General features: G+C 41.0%; 1 protein-coding gene and 1 long non-coding RNA gene across 2 annotated transcripts in view; one reads left to right on the plus strand and one right to left on the minus strand.

The window, feature by feature from the left end:
• The window catches only part of LOC139232463 (uncharacterized), a 90,700-nt gene that overhangs the window by 68,594 nt on the left and 4,060 nt on the right, over positions 1–18,046 (minus strand). The gene's annotated exons all lie outside the window — the stretch shown is intronic.
• The window catches only part of LOC139232462 (nuclear receptor subfamily 6 group A member 1), a 352,134-nt gene that overhangs the window by 45,753 nt on the left and 288,335 nt on the right, over positions 1–18,046 (plus strand). The gene's annotated exons all lie outside the window — the stretch shown is intronic.

Genomic DNA, 18,046 nt, shown 5'->3' on the forward strand with positions numbered 1-18,046 from the left:
GTTGCAGCAGGACCTCCCTGCTTTTGTACTCCATCTCTCTCGCCATGAAGGCCAACATTCCATTTGCCTTCCTGATTACCTGCTGCACCCGCAAACTAACTTTTTGGGATTCATGCAAAAGGACCCCCAGGTCCCTCTGCACCTCAGCATGTTGTAATTTCTCCCCTTTCAAATAATAATCCCTTTTACTGCTTTTTTTCCCCCCAAGGTGGATGACCTCACACTTTCCGACATTGTATTCCATCTGCCAAACCTTGGCCTATTCGCTTAACCTATCCAAATCTCTTTGCAGCCTCTCTGTGTCCTCTACACAACCCGCTTTCCCACTAATCTTTGTGTCTGACAAACAAAGAAAAATAATTGGAACACAGTGAGAAAAGCAGAGACACGGTTGTATAAAAAAAAGTCAGACTTTTTTGTCATTGAGCAATGCCACTGAAGATCAGCTTATATTATAGTTACATGGAGTAGTAACACTTCTGTCACAGTATAACTGATTTGCTGTGAGCAATTAATGAGATTTCCTTGTTATTAATATATAAATAGTACAACTAGCATGCATTTTGCCAGTCAGACTCGTCTCTCGTTCTGTAGCCAGATTTGAGTTTTTTGAAAACTGGCTAGATAATGAATTTTAATAGCTTTATTCAGTTAGAGTTTCACATTCAAATCATTATTAACTGATTAATTTTTACGTCAGAGAGCCTGTGTGCCAGCATGTATTTTTCTTGCATGTAGGTGAATTTTCTTTTCCTCTTCTTGCTAAGGGGTACCTTGACCCGGTGGGAGGCAGGGGTGGGGGGGGGGGGGAATGGAAATTGCCTTTTGTCATCATGATTAAAATTCAAGTGTCAACATGAGCACTGAACTTTAACACTGTTTGAGGGGAAGGTCAGTGTTAAGTGGCAGGCAGACTTGTGTTCTGTGCATTCTTGGAAGGCATGGCTCTCTTACCTTGTCTGACCATATAAAGTCATGAAGCTTTTTTCTGCACTGATTAGCCATGTATGGGGTGGTCGAATTGCCATTGACTGCTCTGCCCATTTCCTTCTATTCATTCTTAGCAGCTCTCCTTTGGGGCCTGCAGCTTTCCATGCTAAAAAGCTCCATATACTCCCTCTTCTGCCTCACATTTTGCAGTTTCTGCTACTCCATTTGGAAACCTGAGTGCTTATCCACCCTCTTCTAATTCTGCCAGACATGTTTTGTCCCATCTGGAAAATTATTACAGCAGTACTGTAACATCAAGTATTATATTTTCTTGCAACCTTATGTAAAATTGAATTGTATCACTCAATTTTTGAAAATATAGAAAACTTTGAAAATAGTGTGAATTAAAAATATGAAGCTAAGATTTGATAATTCACAGTAAAAAAAAATAAACAGGTGTGTATAAGTGCTCTCTTTTTAGTAGGTTATAGTACAATTTGAAAAGAGTTGCTAGTTTTCAAATTTAATTAGTAAAGTAGATTGACTGCAATGTATTCTAACTTATTAACCAGTAGTTTGAAACAATAATGCAGCTATTACCATTTAAAATTTTGTTTGGGCAAATTCATTGTTATGTACTGATTACTTGGTGTGCAATTCTCTGCCATGTCTAGTAGGCGCACCTCCTCTCATCTAAAGTATGTCTAGATTTTGCAAAATGGTGGGTAGCCACAGAGTTGAGTAATACACTTATTATGAAATCCAAATCATCGAAAATATGACAGTTGGGAGTTGGATTAAAAATTAGGAGAAGAAACCTGATTGTGAGAAGTCCATCTGTAGCTATTTTCTTACTAGGGGACTGTAGAATTCCAGATGAAAATTAAATAGATTAAAAATTGAGCATAATATACTTGCATTACTTCCACATGAGTAATAAGCTACTTATAGAATTATACAGCACAGAAGGTGGTCAATCAACCCATCGTGCCTGTGCCAGTTCTTTGAAAGCTATCCAATTAGTCCCACTTCCCTAATACATTTAATAATTTATGTTATGGAATTAGTTATATAAAATGTCAAGACTTGCCTTTTTCTGTTTATTCTCACACTAAGACCTTTTGTCATTTGAGTATGTATAGCCACTTGCTGGTCCCAACCAGTAATTTCTAGCATTATTTCCCTGTTTATGGGATGTAAAATGAACTCTGTGCAGTACATTACCACCAGCATTAGGTTCGCACAAACTCATTTTAACCACTAATGAAGTTGAAATTACAGTGCTGCAAAACAGTCACACTGTGTTAAAACAGCTGATGAAAATTGGGAGAAGAAAACTGATTGCGAGAAGTCCATCTGTAGCTACTTTGAGGATATTTTCACATTTATTTGGTAAGTCACTGCATATAATTGCAGTGATCAGGTGTTACTATGTTATTTTACACCTTAGTTTTTGGTAGTAATTTAGATCAGCCGTGACACCTTGATGATTCATACAATAAATCATAATGGAGCTTGAATAGAGCCATTATGTTCAGTTACTAATAAGAACACTATTACACACACACTAAAACGGTACGGTTTGATGTGTGCTTGATTCTTTTAATTTGCCAAATTGGTTAAAGCTTGTATAAGTTCTGTTGCCAGCCATTGTTGTTTGCAACACCTCATCTTGCTGTCGTTTAAATGTTTGACGTGTAAATAGTATTTATGTCAGCACCTTTAAATTTCATGAGGCATTCACTGGACTGTAATTTTATTTTCAGCTGTATGAGTCAGTTGCTGCTTGCAAAATGACTAGTCATGTTTGTGTATATATAACTGCTGTAAAATCTAATGTGCAATTTACATCCCTGGTTTATGTGATCTATGTTAATACTGGTGTAAAGACTACATTAGTGGAAGCTAGCGTTCCTATTTTGAAGTGACTTTTAATATGGCATCTAATACAAATTTAAACACCATGGGCCCAATTTTGGCCCTGACTTGCATCAATGTTTTTGGAGTAAGTTGGTTTTTCTGACGCAAGTTTAAAAAAAAAACATTTTCCCCAATAAACTTGCTCCAGAGTAACTTAGTTAGGTATGATTTTTTTTAGTTCAGTTTATTTTTTCAAAGGGGGGCGTTCCCAGACACTTACACCAGTTTTGGCCATTTATGCCACTTTGGCCAGCTAACACTTACACCAAATCGACTTAGGTCAGCGTATGTTGCCAGCTCTGAAAAACGTTGCGGGCAGTTAAGAAATCGCGCAGGTAAGTAAGTAAGGACCTGCACCCAAGCAGCAAACATTCCAAATAAAAGTTAAAATAACTAAATAAAAATAAAGAACTCAGGTAAACAATTGATTAACAATTAAATATTTGAAGTAAATCCTACCTTGGGCCAGGGAAGGCAGCGGGCTGGCCAGCCTGTACGCGAGGCCATTCGCCGTGGGATAGGGGTGGCCGGCAAAGACGCATCGGGAAGCTGGGGGGAGGGAGGGGGTGGGTGAGTGAGATGGAAGAGGGAGAGGAAAGGCTGGGCTCGGCGCCATCGGGAGGGAGGGAGAGGAAAGGCTGGGCTCGACGGCATCGGGAGGGAGAGAGAGGAAAGGCTGGGCTCGACTGCATCGGGAGGAAGGGAGAGGAAAGGCTGGGCTCGACGGCATCTCGGGTAGGGTTCTGGCAGCCTGGGCTACACTCTGATGCGGGCGACCATTCGGCCACGGCTAGGGGCGGCGAACATCGGGTCCTGCTGACAGCTTGCAGCTTGCAGGACACGCTGGGAGGGTGAGGAGCATGCGCACAGACTCCACTGCGCATGCGACAGCAACTGGCAGTGTTTTCAGCACAGGGCTACAGCTCTGCTCCCCCCCCCCCCCCCCCCCCCACTCCACCATGGACGCTGCGCCAGGACACGGGACACTCGGCAGAGGAGCCAGGAAACAGAGTTTTTTGCCGCCCTTTTCAGTGCACAAAGTCGGCGCATAAAAGGTCAATGCGCAAAAAAATTGCGTTCGCCAAAATTGGGCCCCATGTTTTACTGTTTTTTTTTCATTTCTAGAACTGTACCTATAGCTGTCTCAAACTGATACTAAATTTTTGGTGACAATGTTATGCTATCGACAAAAAATCTGAAGCATTTTTATGGATTCAATTCTGAGTTAGCTTTTAAAGAAATGATTTGAGAACTTTTTCAAAAGATGGATTTGTTAATGGAGCGTCATATTACTTGTAAAGCAAAGGCTTTAAAATAATTTAATCACATTTTGGAGTATGTATGGCAGTTACTTCCCATCTGTCAGTGTAAGTACTTTCAATTATATATATCCGAGAAGCGGCTGAAAATGAAACATCCCTGCAACAAGAACTTTTCCCAATTGTCCTATTAAACAGTGCAGAAGTGATGAAGGTGTATCAGTGTTTTAGAAAATATTTTCCTTTTAAGTCAGATGCTCAAAATAGAGCATGTGGGCCATATGTGTTCCATAAACTTTGAATATTCGACTTGCCAAACTTTGATGATCCATTGTCCTGCAATACCAATAAATTCTAAGTTCATTAATTATGGAGCAGTGTTAAGAAAAGATCTTTTCAAACTGCCTGTGCTCCCAATTTCAAACAGTTTATAACAGCTTTGGAATGGGGTAGTCACTTTATGTGTATTTAATTATCTAAAATTATTTTTTAATGTATCTAAGTGCTCTGTAGCAATATCTTTTGTAATAGCCAAAATACTGCTAAATTAACAATGAATATCATATTAATGTGATTCTCCGTATCCCTTGGTATGCAACCAAGTGGTCCAGTGAGGCAAGAAGTTGGGTCAATCTTACTTTAAATTGTCGAATTATTTGTAGGCTAGCCTCCACCATTTCAGTTTTATTTTGGTTGGTGCACACAAATAATTCTCAGGCTCCTCTATCTAAGGGTATTGGTACCACTGGGTCTGTTTTAAAAACAACCCGGTTATTTTACTTCTGATCCTCTTGCTGATTCTGTCCCCTCCACTTCTATTTTCCTTTTCCTCATCCCTCTTTTCAGTTTCTCCCTCCTTTTTCACTTCTGTTTCTCTCAATTTTTCTTAATTTTCTTTAACCTTTCTCTCCTGTTTGTCTCTGCAACATTGCAGGGTTCATGTTGCTGCTTGAGGACATTACAGGAGAAGAGAGGGAGAGGCCACATACCCAGAGAGCAATAGGGGCAAGCTGCAGGATAATGAGTCCACAGAGCAGAAAAGAGCAGGCAGGTGAAACAGCACAGAGAGCAGGCCTCTGAATCAGAACAAGACTTGCTGGAACTTTGGAAGAGAGGCAGAAATTGTCAGTGGAGTCTTAGAAGAAAAATGAAATTGAACATGCCCATGGCTCTCAGGGAAGGAACTTGACATGATTGGTTGGAGTCCAAGTTATACAAGAGACTGGAAGAAATCCTGTGAAATTTCAGGCCTGTGAGTTAGAAGAGAAGCTTGGTAAATTTGGAATGGCATCTATTTATTATTGTATATTTTTTATCAAGCAACATGGCGTCTGCAAACTGGATCAATATGACTGAGGCCTTTGATTAGGCTTTTGCCAATACTGTAGCTTTTGAGCAGTGTTTTGGACCACACAAATAATTAAGCTGATGGTAAGCCGCAGTAATCATTTTGCAAAAACAGTCCTATATAGTTAAATACTTTAAGCACTGAATAAGTGTTTTACTTTAGATCTTTTCATAACTAGAATAAGTTCATGTTTGGTCTGCAGATATTGTTCTGGAAATAAATGCTTTTGTTGTGGAACTAACAAAACTATGAACAAAATTGAAGTTGAATGTAATTAAACAATATATATTCTCTGAGTGTGGGTGTCACTGGCAAGGCCATCCCTAGCTGCTCTTGCGAAGATGGTGGTGGGTCGTTGTCTTGAACTGCTGTAGTCAGTGTGTTAATGCTGTTATGCAAGGAGTTCCAAGATTTTGACCTTGTAACAATGGGGTAGAATTTCACCAGTACAGATTTCTGGCGCACTCACCAGAGGTGCGCCGCTTTTTTCCGCCTCGAAGTGCTCCAAAAATCTTCGGGCCGAGTTTGGCTGCTCCCCAATCTCTCCTCGATGGTGGCATAGTGTGGCCACTGGATTCGGGGGCGGAGCCAGGTGTCGGCGCTGCATACAGTGCTGGGACCTCTGCACATGCGTGCTAGAGTGTGCACGCATGCGCAGTAGCTCCTCGCCCCCAGAATCTGTGTGTGGGGGAGGGGCCGAAGTGTGCCACCTCTATCCCTGGCCGAATGGTCTCCCTCATCGACGCCCGCTGCCTTCCCTGGCTGTGTTTTGGTAAAACTTCTATTTTTTTATTTGTTATTGATTGATTGCTTATTACTTTGGTCTTGGTGCTTTAGGTGCAGGGTTCCTTCTATTTTTTATTTGTTAATTTATTACTTATTACTTTTTGTGCTTTTAGTGCTTTGTAAGTCTTGGTGCTAGGTGCAGGCCCTCTCAGCTTCCATGTATTTTTTATTATTGAATGCTTATTTTTGTGCTTTGTTTAGTGCTTGGTGCTTTAGAATGTACTTAATCTGCGCTGATATCTGTGCAAGGGTTTTCTGTGTGGCCACATATGCTGGCCGAAGTTAGTTTGGAGCAACTATTAGCTGTCCAAACTGGCTTAAATGGCCAAAACATGCGTAGGTGGCTGGTAACGCCCCCTTTTGGAAAAAAAAACCTAAACTTAAAAGAAAATCCTAACTAACTCACTTACACTGGCACAAATTAAATGTGCAGAATGGGGATTTTTAACATACTCCAGAAAAATCAAATTGTTCCAAAACAGCAACTCCTGGCCAAATTTGGGCCCATAGAAGGAACAGTGATATATGTCCAAGTCAAGGTGGTGTGTGACTGGAGGAGAACTTCGAGGTGATGGCATTCCCATGCATCTGCCATCCTTGTCCTTCTAGTTGGTGGAGGTCATGGGTTTGGGAGCTGCTGCCCTTCTTGTCTTGACTACTTCAATGCTCTTCTGCCTGTAAATGTTTTGTAAACTTCACCTCATCCAAAACATTACTGCCTGTTTCCTATTCTGCACCAAATCCTGCTCACCAATCATTCCTGTATTTACAGGTCTACTTTGGCTCCTAACATCCCCCATGGTGTACAATTAAAAATTCTCATCCTTGTGTTTAAACTCCTTAATGGACTTGCCTGTTCCTATCTTTAACCTCTTCCTGCCTGACAACAACCCCCACCCCAAAGCTCTCAGTTCCTCCAACTGGCCTCTTGTGCATTACCCCCTCTTTCCCCCCCCAACATTGGCAGCCCAGATTTCAGGCCCCACGGTCTGGAATTCATTACCTAAACCCCTCCACCTTTAACCTCTTTTATCAAAACCAACTTCTTTGACCAAAATTTTTGGCTACTACTCCTAAAATGTTGTTCTTTGCCTTGCGCCCATTTTTGTTTGATTATGCCTTTGAAGCAATACGGGACGTTTTTCTATGTTTCTATAATGGCACTATATAAATGTAAGTTGTTTTATAATACCCTGCTGAAGCAAAGGACCTGTACCTGCCCTGTGGGAATATGCACTGTTAGAATTGAAGCATGCAAGAGTTACAAGATGCATTCTCTTCTTTAATCTGCATTCTAATAACCCTTGAAACATTTAGCAAAAATTAACAGGCAGCAGCTTCTTGTAGTTTTTTTATGTTTCAAAAGGAATTTTAATTTTCTTGCACAACTTAATCTTGGCTGAGGTATTAACATATTTTCCTGAAATGTATTTATTTGAATACATTATTGCTTTCAGAAATTCTGACACAAAAGGTTGAAACTTTTGACCAAAAATGCACACAAAATCTTATAGGAATCTAGACTACTGTTGGCCAGTATATTTATCAAACGTGAATATGCTAGCTCTTCATTTAATGGCTCAATGCTTGGAAACTTTCTTGTATCTTTCCTTGCCATTACAAAAATATACACTTAAAGTTAGGATACGTCTGAGACCACCCCAGTTACCAGAAGCATTAATTTGTTGGGCTGAGGAATGTGTAGTCATGAAACCATCATTGAATGGAAATCTACTATTTGCTTCATTAACCAATGAATAAAACTACTATATAAAGTTGTCCACAGTTTTTAAATAACAAATGTGGTAGATTGTTTTTTCATCAGAACACTAAACAGTATGTACATCTTTTAAGGTACTTTTCAGTTTCTGTATATTGCACCTTTCTAAACAGTTGTCATACTGTTTGCATATTGTAAATTAACCATGCGTGGCTGTAAATATATTTGTAGATCACAACCTTATGTTCTGAATGTTTAACACATGTTCAGTGATGTCTGTCTCTTTTGTAGTTGCCACAGACCTTAGTAAAATTATTCATGGCTGATCTGTATCTCAATTCCATTTACCCACCTTTGATTCATTTCCCTTGATACCCTTGCCTAACGAAAATCTATTGATCACAGTCTTGAAAATGTCAATTGACGCAGCATCTGTAGCCTTTTGGTGGAAGAGTTTTACTGATTTTCACGACCTTTCCTGTGAAAAGGTGCTTCCTGATTTCACTCCCAACTGGCCTAGCTCTAATTTTGGGATTATGCCCCCTTGTTCTGGATTCCACCACCAGTTTCCCTGTATCGACCCTTTTGAATCCCTTTATTGTTTTAAACATAATTAGATCCTCCCTCAACTGTCTAAATTCAAGGGAATATAAGTCAAATTTGTGCAACGTCACCTCATAATTGAACCCTTTAAGCTCTGGTATAATTCTGGTGAATTTGCACTGATACCCCTAAGGCCAGTATATTCTTCCTGGGGTGCAGTGCCCAAAACTGAACGCAGTACTCTAGATGGGATCTGACTCAAGTCTCTGTACAACCGAAGCATAAATCTCTCCCCTTTGTATTACATAGAAACATAGAAAATAGGTGCAGGAGCAGGCCATCCGGCCCTTCGAGCCTGCACCACCATTCAATATGATCATGGCTGATCATGCAACTTCAGTACCCCAATCCTGCCTTCTCTCCATACCCCCTTGAGAACTTACAACTCCCTTGAGCTAAAGGACAGCATTCCATTAGTCATTTTAATTATTTTTTGTACCTGTACACTAGCTAATAGTGATTTGTGTACATGGGACACCCTTTGTTTCCTCCACAGCTCAATCTCTTGCCATTAAGAAAATATTCAAATGTCTGTCTTGGATCCAAAGTGGATGACCTCGCCCTTCTCCACCTTGAACTCTAACTGCCACAATTTTTTGTTCACTTACTTAATCTGCCCTTTTGTAACTTCCTACTCCCATCCACACGACTTACTCCGCCTAATTTAGTGCAATCTGCAAACGTGGATATACAACTTTCTATTCCTTCATGGTGAAAAGCTAACACTTTTGTACAGATCGCTGAGGAACACCGCTCATCACATCCTACTAATCAGAGTACATTCCTTTTATCCCTACTTGCTGTTTCCTACCTCTTAATCAATTACCAACCCATATCACAAGGTTACCTTCAATTCCATGTGCTTTTATTTTTTTAAACTCCATCTCTTGTACAGAACCTTATCAAATGTCTTCTGGAAGTCCATATAGACAACATCCTTGGACATGTTAGTGACCTCAAAACATGTAACTAGGTTATCCAGTCATCACCTACCCTTCACAAACCCATGCTAATTATCTGATCAGCTGATACTTGTCCTTGCGTTCAGTCACTGTCTCATGATGGATTCCAGTAATTTCACCACAACTGATGTTAAACTGACAGGTCTATAATTACCTGGTTTCTCCCTCCCTCCCTCTCTCCCCTTTTAAATAATGAAGTGACAATCCAAAGACTCAATTCCTGAATCTGGAGAGCTTTTGGAAATTCTGACTAAAGCATCTGCAATTTTCTCACTTATTTCTTTATTATCCTGGGTGAAAACCATCATGTCCAGGCAATTTGCCATCTTAAGTCCTTTCCAATACAATTTGTATTAAATCCACTAAGTTCCTCCCCATAACTTATTTTTAGGTTCCCTTGTACCACTGGTATTTTGTCTGTCATCTGCTGTGAAAATGGATACAAAGTATTCAAGTAGCAAGTTTGCCATTTCCTTATTATCCGTTAGAGGCCTCGATTTTAATTCCCATCACATCCCCAGACAGGCAGGAAAGGGTTTGGTGAGGGGTTGAAATAGCGGAAACGGAAATCTTGTGTTCCCGGCTGCTATGATATTAACGCCGGCAAGTATCTGGGCTGACGAGTCTTCTGCTATGGAGAGGGGGGAGGCTTATGAACATATGTAAATCGGGGTCTGCAATTAGAACCCCGATTGTTATTGCAACTGGTACAGCACGGGAAACATGGAGGTTGGGAACGCCGCTAGGGGAACCCTGACAGGATTGGATCAACACTGTTCAGTGTGCTGGATATAAAAGGACCACCATGAAAATGCAGCCGCAGCAGTTGTTTTTCACTGCACACTTGTATTGCTGGCTCTGACTTTGAATTCAGTGTATTTTTGACATTAACGACTTCATCCATTTAAAAAGTCAGGAGATGTTAGTGATCCCACCTACTACGTGAGGAAGTTGAACATTAAACCAATATATGCAATGTCCTGGCCACCATACACACCATGCTGGATGAGAGGCAGGGCAAGATGGGAAGATCATCTCTTGGATGAATACTTCTAATTCAGATGAGTATCTCCATCTCTGGCATGGCTGAAGTGCTAGACTAATCAGACAGAGAATGGTATCAAAATGGCATCTGCAGTGGAAATCTTGATCCAAAGGACCGAGCAACATGAAGAAATAGCCCAGATTACTCTGGTGCTATGTTTAATGCAGGGTTCATTGCAGGGTTCATCATCCCAAGTATCTAATTGCTCGGGGCAGAACAGTCTTGAGAGTAGCTCTGAGGCGCTACCTTTGATTCTTTTTATGAAGACTGATTGCTGGCAGCCATGGACAGAGGCTCACTACCAGTGGCCAAAATAGGCGATATCAGGTATAGGATATTGCAATACAAGCCAGAAGTCTGTCTTTCATATCAGGACAGTGCATGAGAGCATGTCATCAGATTCCCCCTTCAAAGGCAATGAGTGCTGCACAATGACTGTCTGAAGCACTCGTTCCTTTACTGCTACACTATCCAGGACTATAACTGATCCCTCCAGCTAAAGATCCTAAGTTGGACAAGCTAGCTTCTGCCATTATGGGAGCAGTGAAGGCACAACTGCAATCTTTCCACTAGTGATTCAAAATTACTCAGATTTGAACCCTGATTGAATGCAGCCTCCCTTGAAGAAGTGCACTGACACTTTTAATAGTGGCCAGGTACTGGTGGTTGTCATGTAGGCAGGCACGGTGCCGGCTGATGCATCACTTGACTGGGTAACCTTATGTAAATGAGTCTTGGCCGTTAAAATCAGCTAGGCCTCCAGGTCTCCCAAATTTGCGGACTCGTCGTTTACTTCCGTCATTGCACGCTCTGTTCCCAACCCACACTGAAAATCGGGGGCTATAGTCGAACCTGCATCTATAATGAGCGTACATTCCCCTTTCCCACTCTCTTTCTCATAATATATTCATAAAAACTTTTGTTGTTAGCTTTGATATCTCTTGCAAGTATTTTCACATTCCCTTTTTGTATCTCTTAAAACTTTCTTTGTTGCTTTATGTTTCTCTCCCAGTCTGCTGGATTTCCACTTTTCCTGCCATTTGTTGAAGCCTTTCTTTTTAACTTGATATTGTCTCTTAATCTAATTTGTTCATGGTTGCTTAACTTCACAAGTGGAGCTTTTGCCCCTTAGGGGTATGTACTGGTTTTGTATCGGAAAGGAATCTCTAAGTGGTTCTTTTATCAAAGGCCATTTGAAAGTCGATAAATTGTGATATTAATTTACCCCATCTCCTCACCCCCAAAATAATTTAGGAAATAAGTTTATCAAGCGTCTGAGTTTATGGCTATTTTCTTAGAGGTATTTTTCCATTTTGATTTTGATTGTTGATCCCTGAGGGGTAATTTTCAACTTGTGCCCAAAATGGGGGTAAAGTGGGTGTGGCATCACTGGCACCCATCCAATAACACGGGTAAAAGACACAAACCATTTTTGGTTTAGTCTTATTTCTGTGTAATAGGTGAGCTGTCAACGATACTTGGACTGGTGTCATCTTTCAATGACACCTTAAACTGAGGTCCTGTCAGCACTCTCAGGTGGACTTAAAATATTCCATGGCACTATTCGAAGAGAGGGAAGTTCTCCTGGTGCATTGACCAATATTTATCCCTCAACTAACACTATTAAAACAGATTATCTGGTAATTATCTCATTGCTATTCTTGGGACCTTGCTATGTGTAAATTAGCTGCAGCATTTCTGTACATTGCAACAGTGACTACACTTCAAAAGTACTTCAATGGCTGCAAAGCATGAGGTCAAGAAAGGCACTATATAAATGCAAGTTCTTTTCTTTCCTTATTGGCAACTCGCCCAATGTGGCGGGTTGGGGGGGTGGGGGGCGGCGGCAGGGGAGAGGAATCCAGATTGGAGTGACACCCTTTAAATGCAGTCCCTATGCGTACCCTTGAGACTTCAAACTTTGGCCTGGAATTTGTGCTCTCGATAACTTCGTACGGTCAGTATACGCCACTGTAAGCCATCAGAAAGGCCCTGCAAGTTCCGGGTTTCCGCATGCGCTGCACATACGCAAAAACCTGAAACTTGCGATCTGTCAAGATTCACCTTACGATCATCCACACTGACCTGTAAATCACTTTTGCTGACACAGCGTGGGTTCTGCCCAGCAAATGCCCATGAAAACCTTGCACCTGGTAAAATAAGGCGTAGGGCCTGCTTTCACCAGCGTGAGGATTAATATAAATCTTGCGTTTAAAAAGTTAAAAAAATTTAAAAGATCATGCACAAACATTTAACATTAGTTTATATAAATTTTAGCCCGGATTAAAATGTTTAAAAATATATTTTTTTAATTACATTTTTAGTGTACCTGTACATGCTTTATTGAAAGAACTTTTAATTAAATTTGAAAATGGGAACATTTATTTTTATTCCAGTTGTATAAATTATGTAATTATTCAGGGATCACTCATGCTTATTCTTCAATGCATATAACATTGTGTCAATGACCTGGCAACGATATCCAAAAAAATTCAAGGATTTGCCCAGAGCTGTTAAGGTAAGGCTGGTACTTGCATCTCCCGCTCTCTGCTCAGACCTGCACCACCTGTAGCTCTAGCACTCTGCCCTCCCTTTCCATTCACACTCTGCATCACAACCTGATGCTGCTTTGCACTGCCACTCATCTGTTTTGTGGTAACTCTTGCCACGAACTGCAAACCCTTGTCTCTTTCTCCTTTTTGCATCACATATTGACTAATGTTGCCAATGTCACCAGTTTCACCCTGGAATGACCCTGAGGCGTATAAATTCAGGGCCATAGCCATCTTCGGAACCACAGGCAATGAAGTGTGTGACCTACTGCTGGGCTGCAATCGGTGTTGCAACAGGTAACGTGGTTCTGTAACACTGATGAAGTGGAACCGCCGGACCTACTTATCCAGAGGGGCGATGTTCTTGTCGTGTGAACTCGTGGGGTCCTCCCCTCCTTCGCCCTCTTCTCACTGCAGCTGCAGATCTCTCCACTCATGTTCGTTGGTTCCCTTCATCTGGTCCTCCAGCCGCAATGGCAGATGAAGCAGCATACCCATGTTACCAGAGCCCGGGCAGAAATTGTCTGACAGCTCTTTTTTTTAAAAAAAAGCAAACAAAAAAAAAAGAACTTGTCACAAATTATGCAGTCAGCTATAGCAGCCAAGACAGCCAGAAATAAGTTTAAAAAAAGCCCACTAGCAGTCTAAAATAACGAACCAGGTACTTGGCTAACTGCAGTTAAGGCTGCCTTTAAATAATGCTGGCAACCATCTCTTTTGACTGTTTCCACTCAGGATTTATGGGCAGGTTTTAAAACGGGCAAATCCACTGCTTAAATTTGAAAATGCCAGTAAATTCCTGAATCATGCACAGGACCCTCATTTACAAGTATTTGTTAGGTGCTCCCAAGTTTTGGGAAGGCATCCGTGACAATTAAGATGCGCCCATCTCAAACTGGCATCGGTGCGTCTGGCAGATATTGAGCATGAATTTGAAGGCCCAGCATTTGTTTTGCCTGTGTTAAATGGGTGGCCATGAGTTGCAAATGTTCCTCTTAGATTTACAATTATTGAGGTCAGGCTAATGGGTCTGTAGTTGCCAGATAAAGAAAGAACAAGCTTGCATTTATATAGCGGCTTTTACACCTCAGGATGTCCTGAAGCACAAATGTAGTCACTATTGTAATGTAGGTAAATACGGCAGCCAATTTGCACACAGCATGGTTCCGCAAACAGCAATGAGATAAATTATGAATTAAACTATTTTAGTGGTGGTTGTTTAGGGTTAAATATTGGCCAGGACACCAGGGACGCCTGCTCTTGTTCGAAAAGTGCTATGGGATTGGTTATGTCCACCTGACTGGGCAAACGGAAAGTCCGTTCAACAACTCATCTGAAAGATGGCACCTCTGACAGTAAAGTACTCCTGTATTACTGCACTGGAGCGTCAACTGAGATTATATGCTCAAATCCTGAAGGGGGGCCTATGCTGACTGACTCAGAGCTGAGAACACAATCACTGAGCCAAGTCTGACACCCTTGGGCCCTTTCAAATGTGGATATATATTTAGCTGTTTCCAATCTGTCAAAACCTCCTTGGTGTTAATTGACTCCCTCAAAATCACCATTGTGCATCAAAAATCTCCTTCCGTATCTATCTAAATATCCAAGAGTATATATAGTTCATTCATTCTGAAAGATTTTCTGGTTTGCAGTCACTTTAGGCTCTCTCTCCCCAATGTTGAAGTCCTGGTGCACACTTGAGCTTTGTTTAATATTGAATGGTATACTGTTGGTGTCCTCAATGGTTTAAAAACTTCCAAATAGTTATTTATTTTGTTTGCTATCTCCTGTCCATCCTCATTTTTGATTCTTTATTGGTCCCTTCGAGTTTCAACATCCTCCCTGACTACCTTCTTGCAGCATTGGAATAATTTTTGGACATTTTGTTTTGCATCTGCTGCAATATCCCCATCAAATTCTTTCTTGTCACCCTTAATATCTTTCTTGACTTGATTGTATTTGATCTTGTATTCAGCCCACGGGCATGTTCTCCCTTCTCATGCAAGCTTTTAAAATCTTTTTTCTAAATCTTGATTTTAGTTTATCTTTTGATCCGTTTCAGAATGTTTCTGTTTTCTTTTCCTCTGCTACATTTGCACTTGTCCTGCCTAAAGTTTTTGAAGGATATTTTATTACCCTTAATAGATTTATCCTTGAATAGTGTCCCCAACTCTGTTATTTAAGCTCTGCCATCATACTTTTGAAGGTTTCCAGCTTAAGGTTTTCTGTTATGGTTGGTTACATACCTATTCTTTTTCCCAAGTCAGATTGAAGTTTATGTGTTGTAGTCGCTGTCTATTTGTGGTTAGTTACTTCTACTCCCTGAAGTGTCTGGGTCACTCAAAAGGATCAAGTTTAGGATAAAGTTGCCACTCACGGCTCCCTGATACACAGACTGAATTCATGTAATTATTTTTCTTCTTTTCGTCCACAATGGCCTGGATTTTGCGGTCAGCGGCAAGCGAAAGGCACTCACAGTTCATTGCATTATACATGCCCACACTGACTTGCGGTTAATAGAGAGTCAAAACAGCATGGCACCCTCTATGAGGCATCTGGGACCTATGTGTCTCCTTAACCAATCAGATTGAAGAATCCTTATTGAGACACGCAATCTAAACCAGGAAGTGCAAGTTGGAATATTTAATTCAATGCAAAAACATAGAAAATAGGTGCAGGATTAGGCCATTCGGCCCTTCGAGCCTGCACCACCATTCAATATAATCATGGCTGATCATGCAACTTCAGTATCCCATTCCTGCTTTTTCTCCATACCCCTTGATCTCTTTAGTTGTAAGGGCCACATCTAACTCCCTTTTGAATATATCTAATGAACTGGCCTCAACAACTTTCTGTGGTAGAGAATTCCACAAGTTTACAATTCTCTGAGTGAAGAAGTTTCTCCTCATCTCGGTCCTAAATGGCTTGCCCCTTATCCTTAGACTGTGACCCCTGGTTCTAGACTTCCCAAATATCGGGAACAGTCTTCCTGCATCTAACCTGTCCAATCCCGTCAGAATTTTATATGTTTCTATGAGATCCCCTCTCATTCTTCTAAATTCCAGTGAATATAAGCCTTGTCTTTCTTCATATGTCAGTCCTGCCATCCCGGGAATCAGTCTGGTGAGCCTTCGCTGCACTCCCTCAATAGCAAGAAAGTCTTTCCTCAGATTAGGAGATCAAAACTGTACACGATATTCAAGGTGTGGCCTCACCAAGGCCCTGTACAACTGCAGTAAGACCTCCCTGTTCCTATACTCAAATCCTCCGCTATGAAGGCCAACAATCCATTTGCCTTCTTCACCGCCTGCTGTACCTGCATGCCAACTTTCAATGACTGATGTACCATGACACCCAGGTCTCGTTGCACCTCCCCTTTTCCTAATCTGTCACCATTCAGATAATCTGCCTTCCTGTTTTTGCACCAAAGTGGATAACCTCACATTTATTTACATTATACTGCATCTGCCATGCATTTGCCCACTCACCTAACCTGTCCAAGTCACCCTGCAGCCTCTTAGCATCCTCCTCACAGCTCACACTGCCACCCAGCTTAGTGTCATTTGCAAATTTGGAGTAATGATATTCAATTTCTTTGTCTAAATCATTAATGTATATTGTAATTTGCTGGGGTCCCAGCACTGAACCTTGTGGTACCCCACTAGTCACTGCCTGCCATTCTGAAAAGGACCCATTTATTCCTACTCTTTGCTTCCTGTCTGCCAACCAATTCTCTATCCATGTCAATACATTACCTCCAGTACCATGTGCTTTAATTTTGCACACTAATCTCTAGTGTGGGACCTTGTCAAAAGCCTTTGAAGGTCCAAATACATCACATCCACTGGTTCTCCCTTGTCCACTCTACTAGTTACATCCTCAAAAAATTCTAGAAGATTTGTCAAGCATGATTTCCCTTTCATAAATCCATGTTGACTTGGACCGATCCTGTCACTACTTTCCAAATGCGCTGTTATTTCATCTTTAATAATTGATTCCAATGTTTTCCCCACCACTGATGTCAGGCTAACCGGTCTATAATTACCCATTTTCTCTCCCTCCTTTTTTTAAAAAGTAGTGTTACATTAGTTTGTCAAGCATGATTTCCCTTTCATAAGTCCATGCTGTCTTGGACCGATCCTGCCACTGCTTTCCAAATGTACAGAATGCGAAATAAAGATGGGATTAAGAGAGAGAGAGAGAGAGAGAGAGATAAGCGACAAAGAAAAAGTAAAAAATAAATCTCCAACAATAATTAAAATCTGAAGGAATGAGACTCCACATTTTTTTAAAGTTAATTTTTAGTGCCAGAGAGTTTGTTACGCTGCAATTAAGACCTATCACGTCAACATTTTCTGGCGTATTTAGTGGGTAAGTACTGCAAATTCACGCCCTTCCATGTATGTGACTGTCAAGTCTGTTGGCGAGGTACTGTTATAGCGAAGCTTCATAGAAACATAGAAAATAGGTGCAGGAGTAGGCCATTTGGCCCTTCGAGCCCGCACCACCATTCAATAAGATCATGGCTGATCATTCACCTCCGTATCCCTTTCCTGCTTTCTCTCCATACCCCTTGATCCCTTTAGCCATAAGGGCCATATCTAACTCCCTCTTGAATATATCCAATGGACTTCAGGAGTAGGGCAATTCAGACAGCAGTTTTCACGCTTACCTGCACATGTGCAGACTCCAGAAGTTGCTGTACGATTTACTCTTTAATTACGGTGATGCTGATAGCCTCACATTATTTCTACTGCAAAATCTGGACCATTATTTTAAGTCCTTTGTCGAGATTGTGCAATTAAATTGATAAGAATTTTAAAAAGCAGGTGGTTGGTCAACCTAATTTACTAGGCAAGTTTACATATCACAAACATAAAAATGAATTGTAGAGAGGTTTTCCAATGGCTTAAAGAAA

The sequence above is a fragment of the Pristiophorus japonicus genome, chromosome 20 (genome assembly GCF_044704955.1).
Source record: "Pristiophorus japonicus isolate sPriJap1 chromosome 20, sPriJap1.hap1, whole genome shotgun sequence".
NCBI lineage: Eukaryota > Metazoa > Chordata > Chondrichthyes > Pristiophoridae > Pristiophorus > Pristiophorus japonicus.